The following is a 19,928-nucleotide window of genomic DNA, read 5'->3' on the forward strand; positions in this document are numbered from 1 at the left end:
GCTCTGAACATAGTTCAGTTTAATTCCCTGGGTTCATTAAGCAGAAATAAAGAAAAACAAAGAGTGTTATTAAAAAGAATATTCAGAGTGGTATTATTTTTATATTATAGAGGTACAATGAAACAACAAAATTTGCCAAAATGTGCTTACATTTACTTTGTATGATGATATACACATATATGTGGTATGTATATGTTATATATATATATATATATATATATATATTTCAGGTATATAGGAGGCATATGTGTACTACATACAAAATGATAATCATAATAAGGCTCTTAGAATGTGAACTCTGGAGATTTTGAGCCCACAGAATTATGTGGGGCAGAAATTGATTGAGGTTGGCTGGAGTCAATAAGTTCTGGTCAGCTACTGCCCAGCATGTAGACTGCACTCTGGGGCATTGTATACTTGATGGTTGCAGAGGGAGGATCCTAAATTTTCTCACTACAGACATAAAAAACTAATGATAAATATGTGAAGTGGTAAATGTGCTAATGTGTCTGAATGTCTCCTTCTTCTTCTTCATATCTCTGTCTTCTGGATAGAACGTAACATCCTAGTGTTCTGTTGAATACCAGTGCTGAGACAGGGGACCTTGCCAGATCCCTGATCTTAGATGCACTGATTTCAATCTCTCCATTGATTGTAGTTTTTGTTCTTCATTTGGTTAATTGATGTATTACATTGATTGATTGATGTAAGTTGCACCACCCTCGCATCCCATTTATAAATCCCACTTGCTCAAGCGTATGACTTTTTTTTAATGTGCTGTCCAATTCAATTTGCTTTTTTTCCCAGGATTTTTGTATTACCAGTGCCTTAGGGATATAGCTCTTTAGTTTTCTTTTCTTGTTATGTCCTTCCTTGTGGTTTCAGGGCAATTATTGCCTTCTCAGAATGAAGTTTGGGAGGGCTACTTTCTCTTCAGTTCTTCAAAAGGGTTTGAGACAGATTGCTGTAAACTCTTGAAATGTTTTCTAGAATTATCTAGTAAGTCATCTCTCTAGATTAATTTTTCAAAGGGAAGATTTGCCAATCAAAAACATCTTTCTAAAAGATTAAACTATCAAAGTTTTAGTTTCACATGATTTGGAAAAAAATCATGTTAAGGTAAGCAGAATTCTCTCTCAGAAGCATGGGAAGTGCTGCCTCTTCATGCCAGGAGCTGAGTTCTTCCTCTGGCAGCACAATTAGCCCAACATCTTCAGTACTTTCTCTTCTTTTGTGGCACATTGCTCTTGCAACATGCTTTGGGGCACTAATTTTCCCAGCTCTTTTGACCACCTAATTTCCCCAAAGATACTGCCTGCATCAGACACCTGAGGCTTACATCAGATGCCTCTGGGTATTGCTTGCTAGGTGCACAAAGGTTCATGTGGGAGGGATGTTCAGGAGGCAGAACTCTGAAGGTGAGCTCCCAGAGGTTATCTGCCATCTTGTTAGCTTAATGAGTCTCATGACTATTCTTCAAAAAATTCATTTGCCAGATTCCAAAACTTTCCCTCATTTTTCCAGCCATTGTTTATCTCTGTGATTTGCTCATTATTGTGCCTCTGTTCTCTATGGCCCTCTAACTGTGCCCAGAGGGGGTTAGAAGTGCTTGCTCTGAGTGCAGGCTGTCTGCAACTTTCCAGGGCTGGAATCCAAAAATCTCACCATGAAGACCAGTGTTGAAAATATTTTCCCTTAAGCTCCTCTCCAGAAGTTTGATAGTTTCAGGCCTTACTTTTATGTCACTTATCCATTTCAAGATGATTATACATGTGATGTAAGAAAAGGAGCCAGTTTCATCCTTTCACTTGTGGATATTTCTTTTTACTCAGCAATGTCTGGAAGAGACTCCTCTTTCTCAATGTGTCTTCTTGGTGCCCTTGTTGAGATTCTTTCTACCTGACCACATATATTTGGATGATTTCTTAGCTCTCTGTTCCATTTATTTAGGTTCCTAGTTTTGTGCCTGTGTTATACTGTAGATTACTATGGCTTTGTAAAAATATCTTAAATTAGAAAGTGTAATGCCTCCGACTTTGTTTTTCTTTCTCAGCGTCGCTATGAACATTTCAAATTTTGTGGCTCCAAAAAATTTTTTTCCATTTTTTTTTGTGAAGAATGTTTCTGAGATTTAATAAAGACTCCATCAAATCTACATTTATTCGGGTAGCATGGATATTTTAACCATATAAATTCCATATAATAACAATGAACATATATATGTTTCCATTTATTTATGCCTTCTTTACTTTTTTTCACCAATGCTTAGTTTTGAGTGTACAAATCTTTCACTTCTTTGCTTAATTGATTTCTACAGTTATTTTTATGCAATCAAATGTGTGGTTATTCTCTTGATTTCCTTTTCTCCAAGGTAATTATTTGTGTAGAGAAGTACTACTGACTTTTGTATGTTGATTTTTCCAATTTTTTTTAAAAAAATAATTAATTTGTTCTGATTTGTTATACATAACAGCAGAATGCATTTTGGTTCATAGTATACAAAAAGAGCAAAATTGTTCATTTCTTTGGTGGTACACAAAGTAGAGTCACACCATTCATGTCTTCATACATGTACCTAGGATAATGATGTCCATCTCATTCCACCATGGTATGTTGATTTTGTATCATGATATTTTCCTGAATTTATTTATTAGTTCTAAATTTTTTGGTGCCTTTGAAATGTTCTACATATAAATTATGTTATCCACAAATAGAAATCATTTTATATCTTTCTTTTTGATTGGGATGACTTTTATTCCTTTTTCTTTTCTGATACTTCTTCCTAGTACTTCCAGTACACTGGGAGGTAGAGCTGTGAGAGTGGGATTCCCTTTGTTCTAGTGCAGTATCCAGCCTTATGTTAAAGTCTTTAATACAGTTGAGTTGGTACATCAAGGAAGTGCTGGGAATTTTCAGTGCTATTCTGCATGTAGAAATATGGTTGTCCATATACCACTCTTAATCCTCCTACTAGTATTTCAGAACTTGTGTGTATTATAACTGCATTTTAAAAGGGATTTTGGTTTGTTTGTTTGTTTGTTTGTCTGTTTAGTGGTGCTGGGGATTGAACTAAGTGCCTTGTGCATGTAAGGCAAACATTTAATCTACTGAGGTATATCCCTAGTACCTGAAAGGAAAAAAAAAGTTTAGAATGCCATCATGCATTTTAATTTCTAATAATACAAATGTGTCTTTTCACATATTTCTACATGTATAACATTCTTCTGTTATTTTTTATGATGTTCATTCAGTTTAGGCTGGTGAAGCCTGATGTCCTCTTTATCTATTTCCTTATGATATATGTCTTCTCTCAAATAAGACCAAAGAATATTTTATATTTTAAAATAACATATTAATCCAATTGTTTATAAGGTGTTTTAAATATACTTTTATATATTAGGATTGTGTTTGACTTTATATTATTTATTCTTCTTTTGTGTGTGCATTTTTTGTGCACACAAAAATTTTGTGTTCTAGTGGGACACATTGTTACATATTCACAGATGCACACACTATAACAATATAATTGGCCAATATCATTCCTCAGTACTTCCCTTTTTCCTCCCCTCCTCCCTCCCCATGCAAACTTTACTCTACTTATCTCATTTCTATTTTTGGAGACTCCCAATCTTTTCTTTCTTTTTTCAGTCTACTTCCACTTATACACTTGACCTTCTGAGTTTGACTTATTTTACTTAACATAATGATCTCAAGTTTCATTCATTTTTCTGCAGATGACACAATTTCATTGTTCTTAGTGGCTGAGTAAAACATCATTGTATACATACAACACATTTTCTTTATCCATTCTTCCATGGATGGACACCTAGGCTGGTTCTATAGTTGGAAGCTGTTTTGAATGTTGCTGCTATAAATATGGATCTGCATGTATCCCTGTAGTCTGATGACGTTAATTCTTTATAAATACTGGGGAATGGTATAGCTGGGTCAAATGGTGGCTCCATGCAGAATCTTTCATGGAACCTCCATACTGACTCCCATAGTTGTTATACTAATTTACAGTCCCACCAACTGTACAAAAGTGTCCCTTTCCTCACTTCCTCTCCAACATTTATTATTATTTGAACTCTACATGATCACTCTGTGTATCTCACCTACAGGAATGTCTTTAGCTCACTTGAACATCTCTATCTGGTTTCTGAATGCTCAAGTCTTCAACTGACTATGTGTGGAATACCTTTCCATTCATCTGTGACTACTGTGACTTCTTTCTGCAGTGTTTTGTAATTTTCTGTACAGGAGCCTGTCACCTCCTTGTCCAAGTTAATTCCTGAATGTTTTATTGTCATGTCCTTGATGAATAGAGTTGCTTCCCTGTGGTCCATTTACAGACGTCACCTAAGTGGTTTGAAGCCCAGCTGTACCTACCACCTTTGGCCTGAGTGAAGTGAGCCTTTCTCATGTCGCTGTGGAGATGAGCCAGCTGGTTTCCCATCTCACTGAGCACAAATCCAACAGCCCCGCAGCTGCTGGCCAGCTGGCTAGCACCACAGTGAAGTATACAAGTGCCCCCTTTGCTGAGTTTTCTTTACATTAGCCAGTTGCCTGAGAAAGACTACAAATAAAGCCTGTGGACCTTGATGAAGGCAGAGTCCCATGGTTTCTCTCCCCAAACTTAATTCTTTCTCCCTGTCACCTCCAACTCTCAGTTGTCACCTCTGACACATCTGGGACATGAGCATAGGAGAGCAGTACATTTCTTCTGTATGGTGCCCTGGGCTTTTTTTACAAAAAATGGTTATTCAAAACATTACAAAACTCTTGACATATCATATTTCATACATTCGATTCAAGTGGGTTATGAACTCCCATTTTTACCCCGAATACAAATTGCAGAATCACTTTGATGACACATCCACATTTTTACATAATGCCATATTAGTAACTGTTGTATTCTGCTACCTTTCCTATCCTCTATTATCCCCCTCCCCTACCCTCCCATCTTCTCTCTCTACCCCATCTGTTGTAATTTAATTCTTTCCCTTGTTTTTTTCCCTTTCCCCTCACAACCTCTTATATGTAATTTTGTATAACAATCAGGGTATCCTTCCATTTCCATGCAATTTCCCTTTTCTCTCCCTTTCCCTCCCACCTCATGTCTCTGTTTAAAGTTGATCTTTTCCTCCTGCTCTTCCTCCCTGCTCTGTTCTTAGTTGCTCTAATTATATCAAAGAAGACATTTGGCATTTGTTTTTTAGGAATTGGCTAGCTTCACTTAGCATAATCTGCTCCAATGCCATCCATTTCCCTGCAAATTCCATGATTTTGTCATTTTTTAGTGCTGCGTAATACTCCATTGTGTATAAATGCCACATTTTTTTATCCATTCATCTATTGAAGGGCATCTGGGTTGGTTCCACAGTCTAGCTATTGTGAATTGTGCTGCTATGAACATCAATATGGCAGTATCCCTGTAGTATGCTCCTTTAAGGTCTTCAGGGAATAGTCCGAGAAAGGCAATAGCAGGGTCAAATGGTGATTCCATTCCCAGCTTTCCCAGGAATCTCTATACTGCTTTCCAAATTGGCCGCACCAATTTGCAGTCCCACCAGCAATGTACAAGAGTACCCTTTTCCCCACATCCTCTCCAGCACTTGTTGTTGTTTGCCTTCATAATGCCTGTTAATCTTACTGGAGTGAGTTGGTATCTTAGGGTGGTTTTGTTTTGCATTTCTCTAACTGCTAGAGATGGTGAACATTTTTTCATGTACTTGTTGATTGATTGTATGTCGTCCTCTGAGAAGTGTCTGTTCAGGTCTTTGGCCCATTTGTTGATTGGGTTATTTGTTATCTTATTGTTTAATTTTTTGAGTTCTTTGTATACTCTGAATATTAGGGCTGTATCTGAAGTGTGAGGAGTAAAAATTTGTTCCCAGGATGTAGGCTCCCTATTTACCTCTCTTATTGTTTCTCTTGCTGAGAAAAAGATTTTTAGTTTGAGTAAGTCCCATTTGTTGATTCTAGTTATTAACTCTTGTGCTATGGGTGTCCTATTAAGGAATTTGGAGCCTGACCCCACAATATGTAGATCGGAGCCAACTTTTTCTTCTATCAGGTACAGAGTCGCTGATTTGATATCAAGCTCTTTGATCCATTTTGAGTTAACTTTTGTGCATGGCGAGAGAAAAGGATTCAGTTTCATTTTGTTGCATATGGATTTCCAGTTTTCCCAGCACCATTTGTTGAAGATGCTATCCTTCCTCCATTGCGTGCTTTTATCCCCTTTATCAAATATAAGAAAGTTATAAATTTGTGGATTGGTCTCTGTGTCCTCTATTCTGTACCATTGGTCCACCCGCCTGTTTTGGTGCCAATACCATGTTGTTTTTGTTACTATTGCTCTGTTGTACAGTTTGAAATCTGGTATTGCTATATGGCCTGATTCACACTTCCTGCTTAAAATTCCTTTTGCTATTCTGGGTCTTTTGTTTTTCCATATGAATTTCATGATTGCTTTATCTATTTCTACAAGAAATGCCATTGGGATTTTGATTGGCATTGCATTAAACCTATAGAGAACTTTGGGTAATATCGCCATTTTGATGATGTTAGTTCTGCCTATCCATGAACAGGGTATATTTTTCCATCTTCTAAGGTCTTCTTGTATTTCTCTCTTTAGGATTCTGTAGTTTTCATTGTATAAATCTTTCACCTCTTTTGTTAGGTTGATTCCCAAGTATCTTATTTTTTTTTTGAGGATATTGTGAATGGGGTGTTTTTCCTTATTTCCATTTCAGAAGTTTTGTCACTGATATACAGAAATGCCTTTGATTTATGTGTGTTGATTTTATATCCTCACACTTTGCTGAATTCATTTATTAGCTCTAGTAGTTTCTTTGTAGAACCTTTGGGTCTGCTAGGTATAGAATCATGTCTACCACACATAGTGATAATTTAAGTTCTTCTTTTTCTATTTTTATGCCTTTAATTTCTTTTGTCTGTTTAATTGCTCTGGTTAGTGTTTCGAGAACTATATCAAATAGAAGTGGTGAGAGAGGGCATCCCTGTCTTGTTCCAGATTTTAGAGGGAATGCCTTCAATTTTTCTCCATTCAGAATGATGCTAGCCTGAGGCTTAACATATATAGTTTTACAATGTTGAGGTAAGTTCCTGTTATCCCTAGTTTTTCTGGTGTTTTGAACATAAAGGGATGCTGTACTTTGTTGAATGCTTTTTCTGCATATATCGAGATGATCATGTGGTTCTTATGGTTAAGTCTATTGATGTGGTGAATAACATTTATTGATTTCTGTATATTGAACCAGCCTTGCATCCTGGGGATGAATTCTACTTGATCATGGTGCACAATTATATTGATATGCTTTTGTATTCCATTCGCCAGGATTTTATTGAGGATATTTGCATCTAAGTTCATTAGAGATATTAGTCTGTAGTTTTCTTTCTTGGAAGTGTCTTTGTCTGGTTTCAGGATCAGGGTGATGTTGGCCTCATAGAATGAATTTGGAAGATCTCCTTTTTCTATTTCTTGAAATAACTTGAAAAGTATTGGTATTAATTCTTCTTTGAAGGTTTTGTAAAACTCTGCTGTATATCCATCTTGTCCAGAGCTTTTCTTAGTTGGTAGTCTTTTGACGGCTTCTTCTATTTCCTCCTTTGTTATAGGTCTGTTTAAATGGTGTGTATCTTTCTGACTCAAACTGGACAAATCATATGACTTAAGAAATTTGTCGATATCTACGATATCTACTATTTTATTGGAATATAGGGTTTCAAAATAATTTCTAATTATCTTCTGTATTTCTGTGGTGTCCGTTTTGATATTGCCTTTTTCATCCCGTATGTTAGTAATTTAAGCTCTTTCTCTTCTCTTCGTTAGCATGGCTAAGGGTCTGTCGATCTTATTTATTTTTTTCAAAGAACCAACTTTTAGTTTTATCAGTTTTTTAATACTTTTTTTGTTTCAATTTCATTGATTTTTGCTCTGATTTTAATTATTTCTTTCCTTCTACTACATTTGTTGTTGTTTTGCTCTTCCTTTTCTAGGATTTTGAGATGAAGTGTGAGTTCATTTATTTGTTGAGTTCATTTATTTATTTATTTATTTTTTGAGGAATGAACTCCAGGAAATGAATTTCTTTCTTAAAACTGCTTTCATTGTGTCCCATAGATTCTAATATGTTGTGTCTGTATTTTCATGTATCTCCAAGAATTTTTTGATTTCCTCCTTTATGTCTTCTGTAACCCATTGATCATTCAGTAACATATTGCTCATTTTCCAGGTGATGCAGTATTTTTTCTTCCTTCTTTTATTATTGATTTCCAGTTTCATTCCATTATGATCAGATAAGATGCATGGTATTATCTCCACACCTTTATATTTACTAAGAGTTGCCCTATGGCATAATATATGGTCTGTCTTTGAGAAGGATCCATGTGCTGCTGAGAAGAACGTGTATCCACTTGATGATGGTTGATATATTCTATATATGTTGCTTAAGACTAGGTTATTGATTGTGTTATTGAGTTCTATAGTTTCTTATTCAGCTTTTGCCTGGAGAATCTGTCCAATGGAGAGAGTGGTGTGTTGAACTCACCCATAATTATTGTGTTGTGGTGTATTTGACTCTTGAACTTGAGGAGAGTTTGTTTTAAGAACTTTGCAGCACCATTGTTTGGTGCATACATATTGATAATTGTTATGTCTTGTTGGTTGATGGTTCCTTTTAACAGTATATAGTGGCCTTCTTTATCCCTTTTGATTAACTTAGGTTTGAAGTTGATTTTATTCAATATGAGTATGGTCACTCCTGCTTGCTTCCAAATACCATGTGAGTGGTATGATTTTTCCCAACCATTCACCTTCAGCCTGTGTATGTCTTTTCCTATCATATGAGTCTCCTGAAGGCAGCATATTGTTGGATTTGTTTTTTCTTTTAATCCAGGTTACTAGCCTATGTCTTTTGATTGGTGAATTTAAGCCATTAATGTTTAAGTTTACTATTGATATATGGTTAGTACTTCCCGTCATGCTTGTTTATTTATTTATTTTAATATTGCTAGTTTTTCCTTTTTGGTTATTTTTTTCCTTCCCTTTACTGAGTTTCCTCCCACTGTTAGTTTTGGGTGCTGTTTTTCAGTTCCTCTTCTTGTAGTGTTTTGCTCAAGATGCCTTGCAGTGCTGGTTTTCTGGCTGTGAATTCTTTTAACTTTGTTTTTCATGAAATATTTTGATTTCATTGTCAAATCTGAAGCTTAATTTTGCTGGATACAGTATTCTTGGTTGGAATCCATTATTTTTCAGTATTTGAAATACGTTGTTCCAGGATCTTCTCGCTTTCAACGTCTGTGATAAAAAATCAGCCGTTAACCCAATTGGTTTACCCCTGAATGTAATCTGCCTCCTTTCTCTCATAGCTTTTAATATTCTCTCCTTGTTCTGTATATTGGATGTCTTCATAATATCCTGGAGTTGGTCTATTATGATTTTGAATTTTTGAGGTCCTGTAGGCTTCCAGGATTTGGCAATCCATTCCATCTTTCATATCTGGGAAGTTTTCTAGGATTATTTCATTCAATAGATTGTTCATTCCTTTGGTTTGAACCTCTATGCCTTCTTCTATGCCAATGATTCTCAAGTTTGGTTTTTTTATGATATCCCATATCTCTTGGATGGATTGCTCATGAGCTTTAAGCATCCTTTCTGTGTTGACTATATTCTTTTCAAGTTGATAAACTTTGTCTTCATTATTTGATGACATGGTTTCTACTTGATCTAGTCTATTTGTAATATTCTCATTTGAATTTTTAATTTGGTTTATGGTTTCCTGCATTTCTATGAGAACTGTTTGATTTTTTTAAAAAATCTCTATTTCCTGGTAGAGCTCATTCTTTGCCATTTAAATTTGCTTATTTAATTCGTTTTCAAAATATACTTCATTGTTTGAACTTACTGTTTAATGTCTTCTCTAAGATTCCTTTCCATCTGAGTTAGGTATGCCTTGAGTTCTTTCTCTTTCCATTTTTCTGATGCCTCTAGGTTCTCCTGTGTATTTAAGTTGTCCTGCATTGTTTGTAATCCTTTTTTCCCTTGTTTTTTCATGGTGCTCAAGTTACTTTTCAACTCTGTTTGACTGCTGTGTTTCTATTTTCTCCTTTAAATTTGTTTTTGTTTTTATAATTCCACTATCTCTCCTTTGTGTTAGGAGACAATGTTTAGAGATGCTGGATTTAATTGTGATTTAAGGTAAATTCATTAGTTTCATTAAAGGCCTTCAGATTTTGATGGCATATAGAGAATTGAGGTTTGGACTTAGGATTTTATGTTAAGGTTGGGCGATTTGATGGTATGGAGGTTAGTATATGTTAGCTTCTTTGGGGAGTTGCTCAAATGCAGGCGGATATTAACAAGAGAATAGACAGGAGTACTTGGGGGGAGTTAAGGGCTTAGGTGGACTATAGACCTATTCCTAGTATTCATCTATTTGCATTTAGTAAGTTATATGTAATCTGGGTGTTCATGCTTAAGAGGAAAGATGGGGAAAAGGTAAGGACAAAAACCAAGAAATAGAGAGGGAGAGAAGAAAGAAAGAGAAAAGAATAGAAAAGAAAAGAAATGATAAAAAGCAATAATATAAAAAGCAGTAAAATAAAAATTACAATTGAAAAAAAATACAATCGAAAAAAATAATTAACAACAAAAAAAAATTTTAAATTAAAAAATCAAAGAATTAAAAAAATGAGAAAAGAAAAAAAAAGGCACTGTTAGGCTTCTATTTTCTTTGCTTCCAGTAGGTCGTGCTGTGCCTTCCAGGCCAAGATTTTGCCCTCTGGCTGTGGGATACTGTGGTGAGCTGTTCCTGTGGACTGTGGTCGCCATTACATGATGGCGCTGGCTCCGTTGTGGTCTGTGAAGGACAACTCCATATCAAAGAGAGTTGGCGTGTTCCCAGCTCCTTATCAGAGAAAGTTGGCTTGTCATTTTCTAGCACCCTGTGAGAAGGGTACACGTGGCAGCTTTGCATTGGGGTTTGCGGTGCTTTATTAAGGCTGGGAGGGGCATCCGAGGTAGTAGGAGTAGAAGAATTATTAGAAGAATATCAAGGGCCTGAATAAACTGCTGAAAGAAGATTCCTGAGTCGCGTCTTCCTTGCAGGCAAGGGGGGTCGTGACAAGTGGTGCCGAGACCCGGGAGAAAAGAAACAAAGAAACACCCAGGAACCAGAACTTTCAGCAGTCAGGGAGGTGCACCGGTAAGTCCCAGGTAACGTGGGACCCGCTGTTAAAAAGCGGGAAGCTCCTCTGTAAAGAGAGGGCGCTACATCTTATAGCAATTGCACTCTGAATTTTTGTTCTCTTTCTGTGTATGTTCGTTTTGTTTTGTGTACTTTCACTTTCGATTTCTGTGTTTTCTTGTGTTGCGTCATGGGTGCCGTGACTTCAAGTCCACTCCTTCTAGCCCTCGATGGCCTTTTACGTTCCAAGGGACTGGAGGTGAAACGCAGTACCTTAGAGAAATTTTTACAGAGGGTAGATACAGCTGCACCGTGGTTTGCATTTTCAGGCAGCCTCACTACACCCAGCTGGGATAAATTAGGCAAAGACCTTGACTTTGCTCGTGAGCAGGGCATGCTAGAGGGCGGGGTGATACCCCTCTGGAAGATGGTCCGTATTTGTCTTACGGATGGCCGATGCCAAGAAGCGCTTGTTAAAGGGCAGGAGGTTTTAGAACAATTGCATGAGGAAAAATCAGAAACAACAGAGAGCGAAGTGTCTCAGGAAGAGGGGAGTGTGCGGGGCGTGGAGAATGGGAGGAGACTGTATCCAGAGCTCAGTGTGCTGCGCACGCCCCCAAGCGAAAGTGGGTCAGAGGTAGAAGATAATGAAGAGGAGGAGCTGGAGACGCTGTCTCGGCAGTTAGGGAGTTTAGGTACAGGGAACAGAGATAAGCAAGGGCTCAGGAACAGACAGCCTCCCGATCCGCCTCCGTATGGCGGGGGTGTTTCAGGCTGCCGCTGCTTTCCTCTGTTCCTCAGGGCTGGCATATCATTGCTATTGACATTAAAAACTGTTTCTTTTCTATCCCTTTGCATCCTAAGGACTCACAGCGTTTTGCCTTCACCCTTCCCTCGTGTAATCACGAGGAACCAGATCAAAGGTTTGAGTGGGTTGTTTTACCACAGGGAATGTCTAACAGTCCTACGCTTTGTCAGATGTATGTAGGGAAGGCACTCGCACCTCTCAGACAACAATATCCTTCCATCAAGATTATTCATTATATGGATGATGTATTATTGGCAGCCAAATTAGAACAGTCAGTTTATGAGGCCTATAAAGACTTGGTGAAGTTGTTAGCTCAGTATGGATTACATATTGCACCTGAGAAGGTTCAAACAGGGGATTCTATTAAGTATTTGGGAGCGACGATTAGATATGACATGTTAAAACCACAAAAAGTTACTATAAGAACTCAAGATCTCCAAACTTTAAATGATTTTAAAAAACTGTTGGGAGATATTAATTGGATAAGAGGTTATTTACATATTCCTAATATCGTGCTCCAGCCTTTGTATGCTATTCTTAAGGGTGATCCAGATCTTACTTCCCCTCGTACCCTCACTAAAGAGGCCAGAGCGGCCCTTATAAAAGTAGAAGAAGCTATACAACATGCTACTCTATGCAGGCTCCAGAGTGATAAACCTTTCCAGTTATGTGTGCTTGCCACTATGCGGCAGCCTACTGGAGTACTGTGGCAAGATGGGCCTTTACTATGGATCCACCCACATGTATCCCCAGGAAAATCTTTAGAATACTATCCTGATGCTGTTGCAGCGTTAGCACTTAGAGGGATTCAACAGAGCATTCAATTTTTTGGACAAGCACCTTCTTCTCTTATCATACCCTATTCTAAAGTTCAACTTAATGTTTTGTGTGCTACTCTGGACAACTGGGCCATTCTATGTTGCTCGTTTCAAGGGGATATTGATAATCATTACCCTTCTCATCCATTACTCCATTTTGTTAAAGAGCATCCCATCATTTTCCCTAAAGTGACTTCACCCACTCCAATTCCGGGGGCTGTTAATATTTTTACTGATGGCTCTAAGTCTGGAATGGGAGCTTATGTGATTAATGGCTCTCCCCCTGTCCAGCATCAATTTGCTCCTGGAAATCCACAATGGGTAGAACTACAAATTGTCATTGAAGTTTTTAAACAGTGTTCTTTTCCTTTCAATCTCATTTCGGACTCCATCTATGTGGTGCAGGCGCTCAAAATTCTGGAGGCTGTAGGAGCTATTAGTGACACCCATACTGTGTCTGCTTACTTTAATCAGCTTCAACAGCTTATCCGTAGCCGTACTGCCCCTTTCTATCCAATGCACATTCGGGCTCACACCTCTCTTCCTGGCCCATTATCACAGGGTAATGCCTGTGCTGACTCGGCAACTAGAAGCCAGTTGGTATGCTTGGCCTCCTCCTTAGAAAAAGCTAAATTGTTTCATCACAACTTTCATGTCAATGCTATGACACTGCGCAGACGTTTTTCCATCTCAAGAGCAGATGCTCGTCAGATAGTATTACAATGTCCCCATTGTGTTACATTTCTTCATCCTCCTACTTATGGTGTAAACCCACAAGGATTGAAGCCATTGGTCGTCTGGCAAATGGACGTAACTCACGTGCCTAACTTTGGTAACCTCAAATATGTACATGTTTCTATTGACACATACTCTGGAATTATTCATGCTTCTGCTTTATCGGGAGAAAAGGCACGTAATGTTATTACTCATTGCTTAGAGGCATGGGCAGCATGAGGTGCACCTGCATCCCTTAAGACTGATAATGGACCTGCTTATACAGGCAGACAGTTTACATCTTTTTGTTCTACTATGGGAGTACAACTTGCTCATGGGTTGCCTTACAATCCTCAAAGGCAAGGCATTGTTGAACGTTCCCACTGCACCTTAAAAGAAACCTTAGAAAAACAAAAAGGGGGAATAGGAGTTGACCACACTCCTAAAGAACGCCTGTCCTTAGCCCTTTTTACCATTAATTTTTTGAATTTGGATATTCATGGCCGCTCTGCGGCCAATAGACATGTGTCCCCTCAGCCCTCTGTGACTGGCTATGTTAAGTGGAAGGATGTTCTTACGGGCCAATGGAACGGCCCTGATCCTTAGCCCTTTTTACCATTAATTTTTTGAATTTGGATATTCATGGCCGCTCTGCGGCCAATAGACATGTGTCCCCTCAGCCCTCTGTGACTGGCTATGTTAAGTGGAAGGATGTTCTTACGGGCCAATGGAACGGCCCTGACCCCGTGCTGACATGGGCACGAGGATCTGTATGTGTTTTTCCCCAGGATCGCACGGAGCTGCTGTGGATCCCTGAACGCCTGACAAGAAGAGTCTCGAGATCTACTAACCAGCAGCAGGAGGTGCCACAACAGTCCCATGATGAGGAGCTTCATTCTGATGAGTGCTCTGGCTCTGATGCTGGTGCCAATGGTACAGATGGCACCAATGCAGTGGTGGGCAGTGGCACAGGCATGGCCAATGCCAATGCCAGTTCATAGTAATTCTAGTGTCCTCCCCACTCTTTTTTCTACCTCATGTGAGATGTCTGCTCCTTGTACCTCTCCTAGAGGGGACATGGAAAATATTTTTAATCAGTCTCAAGTTAATCTCACAGGAGTTTTTTGTTTCAGTCTTGGGAACACTAATTGTATTAGCCTTAAGACCAAAAATTTGACTAACTGGGAGGACCCATTGCGGTCCAGTCGAGTCTCAGGGAGTATTCTCAGTGCTGTATTGAGCCAAGTAGTTTCAGGGAAGCAATCAGGCTCAGGGACCCCCGCAACTAGCTCTGTTTTAAACATAACTACTTTAGCTATTATCTCCGAGGTATTAATCCCAATGCCTCCTTCTTCTAATAGTACTTGCTATGCCACTCATTTCAAGGCCTCTCCCTACTGTACCCCTAATTTTGGTTTTCCCCCGACATTTACGCCTTGTCAGGATCATTCTTGGGAGAAACATCAAGTTGCTAAAGGTTTCTCCTTTTCCCCCCCTCTAAAGAGATATGTTTATAACTTTAACAACAATGCCAACTCCTCTACAGGAACAGGTTGGTCCTGGTTTCAATGGCTCATTTCCAATGAGAAGGGGGCTTCAGCCGATATTTCCGCATTGGCTCAATTACTAGGAGCCAAAAGTTGGCTGGCTAATGTTTCTGGCACTACTAAGGAGAGTGAACGAGGTAATAGGCTTACATCTGTTTCGTTCAACTCTCTGTTACATTATGCCACATTGCCTCCTGCAATGGTCTGTATCCAATCCCCGTTCCTGTTCCTTTTAGCTAATGACACCTCATCGGGGATGCTGGATTGTTCTATTATTACCTGTTTCTTATCTGAGTGTTGGAATGGTTCTTGGACTGTAGCAGTAATTATGAAAATTCCAACTTTTGTCCCAATCCCAGTCACTGCGGATCCAGATAAATTTCCTATTGTTGAGCTACTTAGAGTCCGCAGAGATTTTGGAATCACGGCAGCTATAGTGACAGCCGTGGCGGCATCTGCTGCTGCAGCAGTTACGGCCGGAGTAGCCATGGCCAGTCAAGTACAAACTGCTGCCACTATTAATCAAGTTGTTCAACAAACGTCCACTATACTTGAATCGCAAAATGCGATTAATCAACATATTTTGTCAGGGATTTTAGCTACCAACCAGAGAATAGATTTTCTTCAAGCTCAGGTAGAAGAATTGGCTGACCTCGTACTTTTAGGCTGCATTGACCAACGTGCACATTTATGTATAACCTCTGTCAGATTTAATGATTCCAGGAATGCTTCCCACATCATTGGTGGATATCTGGCCGGAAATTGGTCCATGGAAGCAGAAGACATGATCCAGTCTCAACTAACCCAGATAGCTGTCTTGAATAGTACCCGTGTCGATCCCATGACTCTGGGTCAATTCACCAATTGGATATCTTCTGCTTTTTCCTTTTTTAAAGAGTGGGTGGGAGTAGGCATTTTTGGTGCACTGTGTTGTTTTGGTATGTTCCTCTGTTTGTGGTTTCTCTGTCGCCTTAAGACTCGTAGTGCTCAAGATAAGGCTATGATCATACAAGCTCTTGCTGCTTTAGAAACTGGCAACTTGCCACAGGTCTGGCTTGCGCATCTTAAGCACTAAACTTTTGACATGGTCATTGCACCCCAAGTTCTTATAACATTGCACTGGGATTGACATGTCTTTCCTCATTATTCTCTTAGTGTCAGAAAGCCCTTGCACTCTGCCGGTCTTGCTACCATTGCACGCAGATGGGTTTCTACACTAGTGCCTTTGACATGGTCGTTACACCCCAAGTTATTATAACATTACACTGGGTACAACATGTCCTTCTTTTGTCTTTCTTTTAGTGCTGGAAAGCCCTTGCACTCTGCGGGTCTTGTTGCCATTGCACGCAGAAGGGTTTCCACACTGGTCTTTATCTGTCACTTTAAAGTCCGTGCCTTTCTTTCAGGGTGCTGCCAACTTGTTTGTAGTTGTACTTCTGCATGGCCACAGTTCAACCTCAGCTATTCCCTCTTACTCACCATCGTCACGATACAGGATGCGAGGCAAGGCACTGCACTTGAGTGATCCATTGAGAAGAGGGACCTCAAGGGGAGCATGTCCTATTGCATGCGGGTTTGACGTGTCTCCGCCCCGCCCCACAAAAAAAGGCGTCGGCTGATATGGTGTCAGATCTGGGGAAGGCGCCCCCTGGGGCTGGCCCATACTATGCAGCCACTTTTGCACAGTGGGATAGGACCTCTACTCTCGCCTGTATTGTCTTAGTGAAACAAAAAGGGGGAGCTGTGGTGAGCCGTTCCTGCGGACTGTGGTCGCCATTACATGATGGCGCTGGCTCCGTTGTGGTCTGTGAAGGACAACTCCATATCAAAGAGAGTTGGCGTGTTCCCAGCTCCTTATCAGAGAAAGTTGGCGTGTCATTTTCTAGCACCCTGTGAGAAGGGTACACGTGGCAGCTTTGCATTGGGGTTTGCGGTGCTTTATTAAGGCTGGGAGGGGCATCCAAGGTAGTAGGAGTAGAAGAATTATTAGAAGAATATCAAGGGCCTGAATAAACTGCTGAAAGAAGATTCCTGAGTCACGTCTTCCTTGCGGGCAAGGGGGGTCATGACAGGATACAGTCCATGTGAGGCTGCTCCCTCCTCCCGCCCCTGGTGTCTCTCAAAAACCTGTTAGCTTAGGTTTATTCCTGGCCTCTCATCCCCTGGTTTCTCCTGCTAGCCAAGCCTTCCCCAGTTTGATGCCTCTGGGCACTTCAAACTATACTCTGGGCCTGCAGTTTGCTGGATGTGGAGGGTGGCTATTGGGAACCGGCACCTTATTGTTTAGATTTCTTCAGTTTGCCCCTCCCCCAGAGCTGGCAAGACAGGTTTCGTTTTCGCCACTGATGGGAAGGGGAGTTGGAGGTCAGGTGCCTTTACCTTTCCCTACATCTCTATTCAGGCTCGTTCTGATAATCCCTCCCCCAGAAAGCCGGGGGAGATTTTATGTGAATTCCCTGCTGTATGGATGATGGGCTGAATAACACACACCTGTTCTATTGCTGCAATCTGTCGGAAACTGGCGATGGTGATGTCAGCTCTCCAAGATGGTGGCCGCTGACTTCCTTGATGGACTGTCCAGTGTGGGGGACATAACTGGAACGCTTCCTTCCCCTGTCTCAAACTCTGAACTCAGCCCGGAGCTCAGCGAGGGCACAGCTGGCAGGACTCCACAGAATCTGCAGCACCATTTCATTTCTCTCTGCGTTGCTGGCCGCATCTCAGCGCCCCACCATCTCTAGCCGCGGGGCGTGTCGCAGATCAATCAGCCTGGATCTCTGGGTTTGAGACCCAGTAACCAGTCCTCGGTGATGGAAATCTTTCCTCTAGGTTTTGGTACACTCCAATTTTGCTGGAAATTCCTAACAAGATAGATTTTGGTTGTTCTAACTTGTTATTCACCTGCACAGTGACTCGGTACACGGGGGTGATGCACTCTATTCGACGTCATCTTGGTATCTCAGTGTGCTGGGCTTTCACTTCCTTCTCTGTCCTCTGTCTGACACACCTGAACCTGATGTTCCCCAGTCAGAGCTCCTCCAGGGAGTGCCCACCTTGGCCTCTGGCCACTGTCAAGAGAGAGACCTCAAATCCATATTGGAAGGAAATCAGAGCAAAAGACAATGGTGTTTATTCTTTTTGTTGCTACTACCAATGGAATTGTTTTCTTTGTCTCTTCCAATTGCTCATGGTTATGTTATAGACATCACTGTCTTATTTCTATGGTTCTGTATTCTGCATCTTAGCTGCACTCATATATTAATTATAGCAGTTTATTGGGAAAACTTCATGATTTTTTTTAAACAGATAAGATCATGCTATTGGTAAATTAAGATAATTTTGTCAGTTATTTTGTTAGATGTCTTTTATTTATTTTTATTTAGTTCATTATTCTGGTTGTGACATACGGTTCTTCATTAAATGAAAGTAGAGAAAGTAGGAAATTTTTCTTGTTCTAATATTAGAAGGAAACTTTCAGACATTCATCATTGGTCATTGTCTTTGCTTTGAGATTTACTGTAAGACTCTGACTGTTCAGAGGTAGTATCCTTCTTATTATTCCTGCTATTCAAATTCTTTCCCTGTTTCCATTGTTTCCCTAAAGTGGATTCCCATTTTCTTCAATTTCCATTTTAATAGCCTATCATGAAACATATAATGAGTTTTACAGAGTGCCTCTTCTCCACCAGGGGAGAGGATCATCAGTGCTTTTTCTCCCTTGTTCCTGCTTGCATGTATTGTGACATGATAGATTATGTTTGTGTATGGGCATTGAAACTCTTGAATTTAGGGGTAAGTGCCAGTTATTTATGCTGTGTAACACTTTCCATGTGCTTTTAAACAATGAAGCATATTATTAAGCATACTTCAAAGTTTTATGAGTACAATTTAGTTATTCCTATGTTGGGGTTTATTATGACATAGTCATACATGCATGGAACATAATTTACTCTAATCCAGTCCCCAGTGCCTCCTTTTTCCCTCCTTTCCTCCCTCCCTCATTCCCCTTCATCTCCTCTTCTGAGGCTCCTTCTATATATGTATCTTTTAAATTGATCTTCATAGATACCCATAAATGTAGAATTCACTGATATACTCATATATGTAGACAGGACAATTTGATAAATTCATTCCACCATTTTTCTCCTTTCCCATCCTTCTTCCATTTTCCTCAGCCCCTTTCCTCTATTTCACTGATTTTCCTGCTTTGTTGATGGGATTCCTAAATTTTTTCCTAATTCTGCTCTTCCACGCATGAGGGAAAGCACTCAACCCTTGATTTCTGAGTCTGTCTTCTTCACTTAGCATGATGTTCACTAGTTCCATCCATTTACCTGAAAGGGCCATGATGTCATTCCTCTTTATGGCTGAGTCAAACCCCATTGTGTGTTTGTACTGTATTTTCTTAATCCATCATCTACTGACAGGCTTCTGAGCTAGACCATGACTGGTCAGAGTGAATTGTTCTGTTATAAACATTGATGAGCCTGTTTCACTGTAGTATGCTGATTTTACTTCTTTTGGATCAGTACCAAGGAGTATGATTTCAAAAATACTCACCTGGGATATCTGTTTTGTGTTTAATATTTTTTCCTTTGGCTTGGAATAAAGTAATGCTAGTCTCAAACAAAGAGTTAGGATACACTTTCTGTCTTTTATTGTGTAAGAGTTTTGTTAAAGTTCTTTTTATGATACCGGGTATTGAGCCCGGGCACTTTATCTCTGAGCTCCACCCCCAGGTCTTTAATTTTCATTTTATGTTGAAACAAAGTCTTGCTGTTTTGCTGAGCATTGATTTTTCTTTGTGATTTTCAATTTAGTTTTTCTT

The 19,928-nt window shown here is 39.6% G+C and overlaps 1 pseudogene; it reads right to left on the bottom strand.

Annotated features, from left to right (window-relative positions):
- The window catches only part of LOC144367315 (olfactory receptor 2W3-like), a 37,314-nt pseudogene extending 17,831 nt beyond the window's left edge, over positions 1 to 19,483 (bottom strand).
- Between the last annotated feature and the right edge of the window lie 445 nt (positions 19,484 to 19,928).

The sequence above is a fragment of the Ictidomys tridecemlineatus genome, chromosome 1 (genome assembly GCF_052094955.1).
Source record: "Ictidomys tridecemlineatus isolate mIctTri1 chromosome 1, mIctTri1.hap1, whole genome shotgun sequence".
Lineage (NCBI taxonomy): Eukaryota > Metazoa > Chordata > Mammalia > Rodentia > Sciuridae > Ictidomys > Ictidomys tridecemlineatus.